Genomic DNA, 12,364 nt, shown 5'->3' with positions numbered 1-12,364 from the left:
TAGATTTGATGGTATGTGTAGAACAATTTTTTTCTCCAAATATGGCAGTCTATCACCCCCGAGAGATTCTTAATCATGAACCAAACACCCTGTATATATATACAGGGTGTTTGGTTCATGGTTAAGAATCTCTCGTGGGGTGATAGACTGCCATATTTGGAGAAAAAAATTGTTCTACACATACCATCAAATCACAACCGATACAGAGTTATTGAACTTTTTGTGTAAAAAACTTATTTGTCTTAAAATACCTCTAACTTTAAAAATATACTTTGTATTTTAAATCTTTTAGTTCCATTCGAAAGGTGAGAACATTTCCTATTCAATGGTGGTCTCATATCTTTTAGTTAATTAGTTTTAATTACCTTTTAGCTGTAAAGTAGTTATAAGTTAGTGTTTTGAGGAGGTTTTTGCTCATTTTCTCGAAATAATAAAGTATGATTATAGCAATATCCATTATCCAAAAGTTGGGTTTTAGGACGATTCATAATTTGTTTATGGACATCATATTTCTATCTCTTCTCATTTCTTTGTAATTTCATTACTATACTTTTCCTGTAACCGACTTGCAAGTGCTTAAAAGACTCTAATCTAAAAAATATTCTTTATATCGTTATTTACAAGATTTCATTGGAAAGCTGAGAAAATGTCCTATCATGTATGTACAAATATCTTTTAGTTAAGTGTACAAAATGATTTTTTTACTAACGAAATAACTCAAAATTTATACTTTTTGGAGAGTTTTTTAATTATTCTAATTATTAATCAACAAAATTTATCGTTACTATTGTTCATTTGATGCCCCTTAATGTTCTCTATAATTTTTTATTTGACACTTTGTCTATAACTCTTTTCATTTTACTGCTATTTAATAGTTAACACAGCATGAGCTCGCCACAAATGTAGTGGGTTCGAAATCGTTATTTTTGCATATGGAACGATGTGATAAAAACGATTTTGCGTCGAAACCAAAAGAGATAATTGAATGGAGTCAAATAAAGAACTGTAGAACTTGCTGAGATGCATTATTTCCATGATAATAACGGTGATGTTTATTATTTACTATTTTAAGAGAATTAATGAAAATGCTAATAATAGCACTAACTTTAAACTAATTTACCTTTAAGAGAATACTGAGAACTCACTTAACTGAAAGGTATTAATACATTTTTCACTGTAAAATTTTCCTGGCTTTCGAATAAAAAGAAAATAAGTACAATAAGTGCCATAATTTTTCAATTAGAGCTGGTACTAGTGAAAATGAGATAAAAATATCCAAGTTGAATAACCCAAAATCGTGAAAATAAGAAAAGGTAAGTGTATCATGTCAAAGAACGAATTAAGCAGCTCATCAAGACCAACAATCTGGATTATTAAAATGATGAGGTTAACTATTAGGATTTTCAAGAAATGAACGAAAAATCGTTTAAAATTGCTTAATTTTCAATAAATTACTTTAAAAAGGCTACTTAAACTCATTAGCTGAAACATATGAGGGCATCACTCAATGCGAAATTTTCTCACCTTTCGAATGGAACTAAATCATTCAAAATACAAAATATTCTTTTAAAGTTAGAGGTATTTTAAGACAAATAAGTTTTTTACACAAAAAGTTCAATAACTCTGTATTATTTGATGGTATGTGTAGAACAATTTCTTTCTCCAAATATGGCAGTCTATCACCCCCCGAGATATTCTTAACCATGAACCAAACACCCTGTATATAATATATATATATATTATATATATATATATATATATATATATATATATATATATATATATATATATATATATATATATATATATATATATATATATATATATATATTATATATATATATATATATATATTATATATATATATATATATATATATATATATATATATATATATATATATATATATATATATAATATATATATATATATATATATATATATATATATATATATATATATATATAATATATATATATATTATATATATATATATATATATATATATATATATATATATATATATATATGTATATATATATATATATATATATATATATATATATATATATATATATATATATATATATATATATATATATATATATATATATATATATATATATATATATATATATATATATATATATATATATATATATATATATATATATATATATAAAGTAAAGCGAACCATGGAAAGTTGATTTTTTTTTGTAATACGTTTATTTGTCATTTTATCAGTGCTTAAAATTGGTTATCTAATATTTATATTAATTTACAACTAATGTCGCAATATTTTCTAGGATAACTTTCAAACAGGGAAGAGAGCTTGGTCGGAGGGATTTTCTTGGCTGAGGAAGGAAGAGTAGTAAGGAAGGGATTCGATCTCCTGTAAGTGGCGATTGATTAGCAGCGCTTTACATTTTATCGCTGGTAGTTGCAAAGTTAGACCGCCATCGTCTTTACTGCGCGCCAGTTGCTGCATCGGCACCGTTGTGCATGAACCACGGAAAAGATAGGAGCGCATAGTAGCAGTTAGCTTTGCCACGTGCGCTGTCGTCGGATGTAGATTTGCTGCCATGTATCACATTTTAGACGAAATAAATGTATTCAACAGCGTCACTTTTTGATGTAAAACCAGAGTGCGCAGCGAGTGCATCCATACCTGCCCTGTGAAGTTCGTGACAAAACTGTCCCAGTTTAATGATACCATTAATCGGATCGAGTTGGCAAAAATTACTCCTAGGATTTTAATGCTGTTGTCCGTCTGAAGCCATGGCACCGTTATAGGATTCGTCGCTAGACCCATATCAATAGCTGTAGTTTTTGTTACATTCAGACGGGCACCAGCTACGCGTTCGAACCGCCTGAATAAAACCGGCATTTCATTCAGCTGGTCTGCGCTGCTAAAAATTGCACTGATGTCGTCCGCATATGCAACGATTACGTCTGCTCCACACACCTGTTCCAAACGCTTCAATAACGGGTGCAACTGAATTATGAACAGGTGCATCGCTAGAGGGTCTCCCTGCCTTACCGATCGCTGAATGGGGAAGGGTGCAGAAAGGTGTCCATTTATCAGCAACCGTGACGAAGAAACTGCTGCTATATGAGAGAGCAACTCAACCAGCGCAGTATTAAATCCAAGCGCATGTATGGTGCGAAGGAGAAACTATATGGTCCACCCTATCAAACGCGTGGTCGAGATCGAACGACACCAGTTTGCCTCTTCGCTTGTTTGTTTTTAGCTGAGCAATTCTATCTTTCAGTGCAAGGGTGGCCTGAAAGATGTTTTTGTCGGAATTGGAGCACTTTTGTGAGTCGGTTAGTACATAATGCGATCGCAGTACATTTTCGAGACGCTGCTTAAGGATCCGAGAGAGGTTTTCCCTGCACCACGTTTCTTGACCAACACGATCACACCATCTGATCTGATTGCCTCATTTAAAATAAGGTTCAGTTCGCGATGAATGACGTCAAATATTCGTAGGTATAATTCTTTTGGCACACCGTCGGAGCCGGGTGTTTTTTCTGGATGCGCTGGTGCGGCTTGCGGTCAGAGTTTCAGTCGTCGTCATTTCGTTCATAGTGGCTTCATTTGCGGGGTCGTGCTGAGGGATCGCTCTGTTGCATTGGAAGGGACCATCTTCTTCTTCCATTTCGCCACGTGCGTACAGGTCGGTGAAATATTGAACCATATGATCCTGAATGGTAGTCGAATCATCGATGACTTCGTCTCTCTCGGTCCGTAGGTGCTCGATAGTTGTTTTCCGTCTCACTCGTTCCCCTACCTGGTACGTTGAGAGAGGTTCTCCCGCCACATGAGTTTCGTTGATCCGTATAAACATCTCAGAGAATTTTCGCGGGGTGAGCATTTCAGCTTTCAGTCGATTGATGGTAGTGAGCATCGAACGGTTGTTTTGGTAGTTGTCGTATGCCTGGCGTAGTAAGCCGTAAAGCCGCTGTTGTTCACGATAGAAATCATCGAAAGCAATTTTTTATTTCCATCGGAAAAACCTGTTTTAATCCACCTAGCGGTGCAATTGTGCCTTTCTCAATCATGAACATGAGAATTTTTTAGTTACTTATATTTATTAAAAGCTTTCAAATGTATACATTACAATTTTATTATACATGACTTGACAACTACATACAAGAAAAGAAATCATTATTTGAGTTCTAAAATTTTGCAAAAGAAAAACCAGCCACGGTAATATTGGATTGAAAAAAGGAGCGAAATCGGTTAAGTCCCAAAAAGTCGATTTTTATAAAAAAAAAATTCGCAGCACCTTTCATTTGAGACTAAGTTTGGTTGAATTGGTCTAGCCATCTTCGAGAAACCGATGTGACTGTTACTCTGAATTTGGATACTTCCGCCGGGGCTTCCAGAACCGATGATGGTGGCCAATGTGGCCAAAGAGACTTTGAATGGATGTTAGTGACCTAATACTGCAAATCGAAGCAGTTGTGGTCATATTTTGAAAAAAATTTCACCTTTATACATTCATTGCAGAATTTATTAAAATCGACATTTTCTGCGTGATCGTGCTCACCACCCTGTGATTCCGGAACTGGAAGTCGGATCCATTAGAAATACAATAGCAGCCTATGGGAACGTTGCACTTTGCATTTGAGACTAAGTTTGTCAAAATCGGTTCAGCCATCTCTGAGAAAAATGAGTTACATTTTTGGTCACATACACACATAGAGGCACATACACACACATACATACACACGCACAGACATTTGCCGAACTCGTTAAAAAGTCGGTTTTCAGAGCAATTGCAATACCTTTCTATTGAGAAAGGCAAAAAGATTTTATTTTTGGCTTGGCACACGACAACCACCACTCCATCCACGATGGGAAGTTTCGGCGCTGACGAGTCCAGTATTGCCACTGTATTTGAAACTCGTTGATGTTCTCAGCGGTTAGAAGATGGGGACGGAGTGACCAGAAGCCGCGACCTTGCGGTCTGTCCGAGAGAGGAAGACAAATTCTCACAGTGACGGCTTTATAGTCCGAAAAACAGCAGACATGGACCGCTGTTGATCTCAGCTGATTTCGGAGGCCTGTGCTCTCATACATACGATCGAGCCGGTAGGAAGCGTTGTGCGTAATATACGTATATTCGATCTCGCGTGATCGGAGATGCTGCCAGACATCGTGAAGGTGCAATTGTTGAACGGTGGCTTGTAGAGCAGGGCTAGAGTTGTTCCCCGTCGCATCACATAACCGCAGTACGCAGTTAAAATCCCCCGCTAAGATGGTGTGTTCGGTGCGGTGACGAAGGTAGTAGGCGATTGTTGTATTAAAAAATCGCTCACGCTCGGCACGTTGGGCCGTACCCGACGGGGCATATATATTGCACAGTGTTATGTTGTTTGCACGGAGGGCGCGTAGTCTCCCATCCAGGCTCTTCTCTATGTCTGAGAATTTAATATGTTCTTTTAGAGCAATTGCTGTGCCTCTCCTAGCATGGTCAACATTGCAGACGACGTTATAGCCGGGAATAGTGAGTTGTTCGTTTTCAACCTCTTGAAGAAACACGATGTCGAGATCCGTCGAGCGAACGAATGTGCGGAGAGCGTTAAGTTTTGTTGTGTTGGTGATCGTGTTGATGTTTATGGTTCCTATATTACAGCTGACGTAGTCCACCATTTTTACATTTCCTCATCCGAAATCTGGACGCTTGCTTGTTCGGTGGTGGAGGTAAAGTCTTCTTCGCCATGCCGCATTTTCTTACCCGGCGGTAGTCTTCGTGAGCGTCTGCTAGATGCCGAGTTTTGAGATGCTTGCGAGCAGTCCGTCTCGTTACCATCAACTTTGCGCTGTGTGACGACGTACCCGGTTGGGGTTATGCCCACTGAAGGTTTTTGAGGAGTGAAACCTGGTGCCGCGGGGGGAGCCATGGTGCTTTTCTGTTATGCAATTGAAAATCGTGTCTCGATGGTTTCTCGGAGATTTGGAGCATGTTGACCGAGTGCCATCGAATCTTGTGTCGAGGGCTTTGATCCCGATGGTTGTGGTAAATCGGCCGGTTTCGGCGTGGGCTGGTTCGGCTTTATCGGTTTTTTCTGCTGTACGAACATTTTCATCTTGTTTGCGTACGATTGGTCTGCTGAGAGTTTCTGCACGAGCAGTTTTTTATTTTGCACACAAGGGATGCCGATGTGTGCAAATTCGTGGCAGTGTAGACATGTTTGCCGCTGTCCCTTGTATGCAACGGCAATTTCTTCTCCCTGAATAGTGATGAGAGAAGGGATGTTCTTATTCACCACCATCCGAGCGACACGAACACCGGTCTTCACGCCTTCGAAAGCGCCGTACCGATTATCCCGCAGGTCTCGAACGTTGAGCACTTCACCAAATTCGGCGAGGAAGGTAGAGACTTGTTCGTTGGCGATGTCTTCAGGAAGGTCCTCTCTGCTAGGGAGAAGTTGTTGACCTTTACAAAGGTACATCCCAGCCTTCTGCTTGGCTGGATTTGGAGCACGTTTTCTCGAGTGAGACCGAGTTTCTTCCCGACGAGTTTCAGAATCACATGGTGGGAGGGATGCTTCAGAAATTTCGAGTAGTCCACGCGGAATGTATTTTCTCGCATCGTGGAATAGCACCGCTGCGACAATCGCACAGTGCTTCGGACACCGATGATAAAAGCAAAACCTGTTTTAATCCACCTAGAGGTGCAATTGTGCCTTTCTCATTTCTCCAAACTATGATTTAATACCTGGTTCGTACAATATAACATTATGGAAATGTCTTACACTTGGAAAGTATATATAAGAGCACCTTTTTGCATTCATCGCGGTATCGGTTTGAATCGTAGTTTTCTATGTGATCGCACTCCACAACCCGTAACTCCGGAGCCGGAAGGAGATGAATTTAATATCAGTTTCCGGGGACGCAACACCTTTCATTTGAGACTAAGTTGATCAAATCGGTCTAACCATTTTCGAGAAACTAATATACATTTTGAAAAAAAATCACCTTTTTACATTCATCGCGGAATTCGTTGGAATCGGGAGTTGCTGCGTGATCGTACGTATCACCCTGTAATTCAGGAACCAGAACTCAGATCCACACAAAATTCAACAGCAGCTGATGGACCTTTCATTTAAAATCAAGTTTGTCAAAATCGGTTCAGAAAATTCCGAGAAACCGATGTGGACAAATCAACAAATTTTGTTTTGTAACCATACTCTTCAACTCGTAATCCGGAACAAGATGTCGGTTGAAAATGAAATTCAATAGCAACCTATGGGAATATTATACCTTTCATTTGAATCTTAGTTAGTAAAAATCGGTTCAGCCATCTCCGAGAAACCGATGTGAACATTTTGTTAACAAATCCGCACATATACACATACATACATACATACATACATACATACATACACACATACATACACACAGATATTTTGCGATCTCGGCTAACTGAGTCGAATGTTATATGAGACTCGGCCCTCAGGGCCTCGGTTAGAAAGTCGGTTTTGGAGCAATTGCATAACCTTTCTATATGAGAAAGGCAAAAAAATAATATTTAATTAGCTTAATCAGCAGGAGTTCAATGTTATCTTCATGTGATTATATTTTGAAATGTTGGTGGAATGGCTTTGAAAGTGGTGGGAATGGGGGGTTAGTAGAGTGGGAATTGAGGATGCGTCAGAAATCCTTCATCTTATTTCGGTATACGGAGTGGATGAAGGAAATGCGGGCGTGGGGGTGGTCCAAGGGGAGGGGAGTGATGAAGGAGGGAGGTGTAAGGGCAAGGCTTCCTTCCATTTGAGACTTGGTTTGAGAAAATCGGTTCAGTAATCACCGAAGAACCGATGTGACTTTAATTGTGGAATCGTCGATAGAATGTTTGATTGGCAATCAGTGATCTAGATCAGCGATTAGAAGTAATTTAGTGACCATTTCAATAGTTTTTAGCCTCTGAGGTATTACGATTGTACCGATTTATATAGGAAATTCCAGTGTATCCTTACTAACACCCCTGTAACTCTGGAAGCAAGAGTCAGAACCGAATGAAATTCAGCAGCAGTCAATGGTATTACTGTATCTTTCATTTGAAATCAAGTTTGTAAAAATCGGTAGAGAAATCGTTGAGGAATGGGTGTGATATTAGCTTAGGAACTTGGCGGGTTCCCCGGGGGCGTCATGAACCATAGGTGGCCAATGTGGTCAAAGCTGCTTTGATTGATCATTAGTGATCCAGACCCGCAAACTAGAGTAATGTTACATCAATTTTAATATGTTTTACATCAGTTGAACATCATGGTGGTACCAGTTTATATGGGAATTTGCTGCGTGACCGCACTCTTCAACCCGTAACTCCGGAACCGGAAGTAGAATCAACTAAAAATTCAATAGCAGCTTATGGAAGCGTTATACCTTTCAGATGAAACTAAGTTTGCGAAAATCGGTTCAGCCATCTCTGAGAAAATTGTGAGTTTAAATGACACACACACATACACACACATACACACACACACACATACACACAGACATTTGCCGATCTCGACGAACTGAATCGAATGGTGTATGACACTCGGCCTCCGGGCCTCGGTTAAAAGTCGATTTTTACAGTGATTGCATAGCCTTTCTTTATATGAGAAAGGCAAAAACGTATGATATTGTTCGCGAGCAAACTTCGATTTTAAACACGTTTGAGACAAATCGACCGATCAGCAAGGAAGCTTGCTGTAAACTTGTTGATAATTTTTTCCTTTTTATTAACGACTTATAGTGAGTCAATCTTTTTCCTTTTTTTATATTGTAACGACATATAATTAGCAAGGGACTTGGAAGGTGAAGTATTTTTCAAATATTAAGAGCCATAGTACTCAAGGGAGAGCAAGGATTTGAAGTAAGAAAGTTTAGAAAAGCGTGGAGTAGGGTCAATGAACAAGCTTAGAGTTTCTCGGTTACTTAGCTTTTTGTTTTCTGCAGCGCAGTAGTCAGGATCTTTTGGCATTAAATGCGAATCACCTGAGTCTGCGGCATGTCCGGACAAGCGTAAAGTCAATTTAATGACCTATGCTGTCGGAGCCGACAAAAAGTTAAGTCACGGAAAACTTCCACCCTAAGCATTGTGCGACGATGAAACTCATTGAATGAGTTAGTTTTTGCCCTCACTAATTGCCATGCCGGGGTGTTTTATTTCATCGACTCTTGTGTCTGCCTCAACAAGTTGTGCATATAGTCACTGTGTGTTGATTGAACACGGCGTCGGCAGCTTTCACCCAAAGCTGCTGGATGGATCCCCATCGCGGTACATTTGTTCCTTTTTATTAACGACTTATAGTGAGTCAATCTTTTTCCTTTTTTGACGTAGGACTACGTCTTTGTTTTCGATATGGGGGTGCACTCTGCAAATTCTACAAAAATGGTATGTAACGAAAAGTGATCCAATTTTAAACGCATATAATTCAGCCATCTCACGATAAATTTTCAAATTTTTTGCACAAATCGCCCCGAAATACTTCTAAGAATAGATTCCAATAGATAAACCCAAAGATTTTTGATATCATAGCATTAAAAAATTAAATAATATACAACCTTGTCAAAATATCGCGCATTTACACACAGAAGACAGCGCTTCCCAAGCCCTGTACGACGGATTAGTGTACCCTGCGTGCAACGCTTCTAAGAATGACGTCATCATCGACTATTTAAAGAACGGGCTTGGCCAGACACGCTCAGTTCCCTGTTGAACGGCTGGTGAAGCAGATCACTGCGCTGTGTTTTTACAGCCAATGTAGCTGAGCTAGAAGTCCGTTACACTGGCTGTGGAGGGACGCTACTCTGTGTCGTCCAACAGGCGACCGCTCCAACTGCTTCCTAAATTCCGCTGTAATGTTGCCAGTAAATTTTTGGTTTAACTAGCACATGTATTTGCTATTTGCGCTTGAAATTAAGTAATGTAGTGGTAGTAATAAGCTTTCCATTTTGGTTTAAACGCAAGGGCAGTTTTTAAAACAGGATTTGATTAATTAGTTTCGCTCATCTAAGCAATTTTATCAATTCTGTAATTTAAAAGGAATTTTACGGAACTTTGTGAATTTGGCCCCACTTTCAACTGGTATAATCAACCTGCACAAAGTGTTGCATAACGCAGGGCTGTTTTTTGGAACAAAATCATTCAGCCCTTCGCTATGCAAAATCACGATATTATGACAGATGGGCTAAGCGCGGCCGTTCCTTTCAATCGGGAAAGGCCGCGTGGAATTTTGGTGAAATGCGCTAATAGTGTCGTGGTGGTACTAGTTGTCTCTTTCGCTCTACCCATCATCATCAGCGTTGACTCATTTTGCATTGTACGCTTGGGTAGGTAGGGGTACTGGCGGTAAAATGAACACGTTAAGCAAAGTCATTATTTTCTAACTAATAAGTGAATGAGATATTACAATCTCCTTATGTTTCTTGTTAGACATGTTTTGTACATATCTGGTAAAAATACTTCGTCATAAACACATTTTTTCAAACATGATTCTTGATTTCTAAACATGTCCAAAAATGAGACATGTTTATAGCGAGTGGGTAAAATGAACATGTGGCGGTGGTAAAATGAACAGCTTCTGGTGGCCTGCAAAATGTCCTGTATGTATGCAATGCGCAGCGTTGAAAGCATTTTCCGATCAATGCTAATATTCCAACAAATCATAAGCTTTGCATACACACAGGGCATTTTGCAGGCAAAAAAATTGTCACGGAAGAATTGAGTTTTCATGACGTAATATTAACCATTTTACAATCCTGCGGCATCGAAACACATCTACAAACTTGGGGTTATCCATGGGTGTTTGAACTTTTAGGATCTGTTTGAGAGCAACTAGAAAGCTTGTTCTATACATGAGATGTGATTATATTGTCTAAAATTTGATTTTTCTTCACCGGTCCGGGTGTTTTTTCCCACATACTAAGTACTAAGAAAATAAATATTTTACATTAAGTAGTATAGTCCTACGTCTACAGTTCGTGCAACCCCATAGGGCTGCCCCTTGTAGTTTTTATATTGTAACGACATATAATTAGCAAGGGACTTGGAAGGTGAAGTATTTTTCAAATATTAAGAGCCATAGTACTCAAGGGAGAGCAAGGATTTGAAGTAAGAAAGTTTAGAAAAGCGTGGAGTAGGGTCAATGAACAAGCTTAGAGTTTCCCGGTTACTTAGCTTTTTGTCTTTTGCAGCGCAGTAGTCAGGATCTTTTGGCATTAAATGCGAATCACCTGAGTCTGCGGCATGTCCGGACAAGCGTAAAGTCAATTTAATGACCTATGCTGTCGGAGCCGACAAAAAGTTAAGTCACGGAAAACTTCCACCCTAAGCATTGTGCGACGATGAAACTCATTGAATGAGTTAGTTTTTGCCCTCACTAATTGCCATGCCGGGGTGTTTTATTTCATCGACTCTTGTGTCTGCCTCAACAAGTTGTGCATATAGTCACTGTGTGTTGATTGAACACGGCGTCGGCAGGTTTCACCCAAAGCTGCTGGATGGATCCCCATCGCGGTACATTTTTTTGCTTTTTATTACCGACTTATAGTGAGTCAATCTTTTTCCTTTTTTTATATTGTAACGACATGTAATTAGCAAGGGACTTGGAAGGTGAAGTATTTTTCAAATATTAAGAGCCATAGTACTCAAGGGAGAGCAAGGATTTGAAGTAAGAAAGTTTAGAAAAGCGTGGAGTAGGGTCAATGAACAAGCTTAGAGTTTCCCGGTTACTTAGCTTTTTGTCTTTTGCAGCGCAGTAGTCAGGATCTTTTGGCATTAAATGCGACTCTTGTGTCTGCCTCAACAAAACAGAAATAAAACACCCCGGCATGGCAATTAGTGAGGGCAAAAACTAACTCATTCAATGAGTTTCATCGTCGCACAATGCTTAGGGTGGAAGTTTTCCGTGACTTAACTGTTTGTCGGCTCCGACAGCATAGGTCATTAAATTGACTTTACGCTTGTCCGGACATGCCGCAGACTCAGGTGATTCGCATTTAATGCCAAAAGATCCTGACTACTGCGCTGCAGAAGACAAAAAGCTAAGTAACCGGGAAACTCTAAGCTTGTTCATTGACCCTACTCCACGCTTTTCTAAACTTTCTTACTTCAAATCCTTGCTCTCCCTTGAGTACTATAGCTCTTAATATTTGAAAAATACTTCACCTTCCAAGTCCCTTGCTAATTATATGTCGTTACAATATAAAAAAAAGAAAAAGATTGACTCACTATAAGTCGTTAATAAAAAGGAAAAAATGTACCGCGATGGGGATCCATACAGCAGCTTTGGGTGAAACCTGCCGACGCCGTGTTCAATCAACACACAGTGACTATATGCACAACTTGTTGAGGCAGACACA

The 12,364-nt window shown here is 39.0% G+C and overlaps 1 protein-coding gene across 1 annotated transcript in view; it reads right to left on the bottom strand.

Moving 5' to 3' along the window:
• LOC131689710 (translation initiation factor eIF-2B subunit gamma-like) overlaps positions 1-12,364 on the bottom strand; it is a 142,117-nt gene that overhangs the window by 26,638 nt on the left and 103,115 nt on the right. The gene's annotated exons all lie outside the window — the stretch shown is intronic.

The sequence above is a fragment of the Topomyia yanbarensis genome, chromosome 3, assembly GCF_030247195.1.
Source record: "Topomyia yanbarensis strain Yona2022 chromosome 3, ASM3024719v1, whole genome shotgun sequence".
In the NCBI taxonomy this organism is placed as follows: Eukaryota; Metazoa; Arthropoda; class Insecta; order Diptera; family Culicidae; genus Topomyia; species Topomyia yanbarensis.
This window is presented reverse-complemented; position numbering and strand designations above follow the sequence as displayed.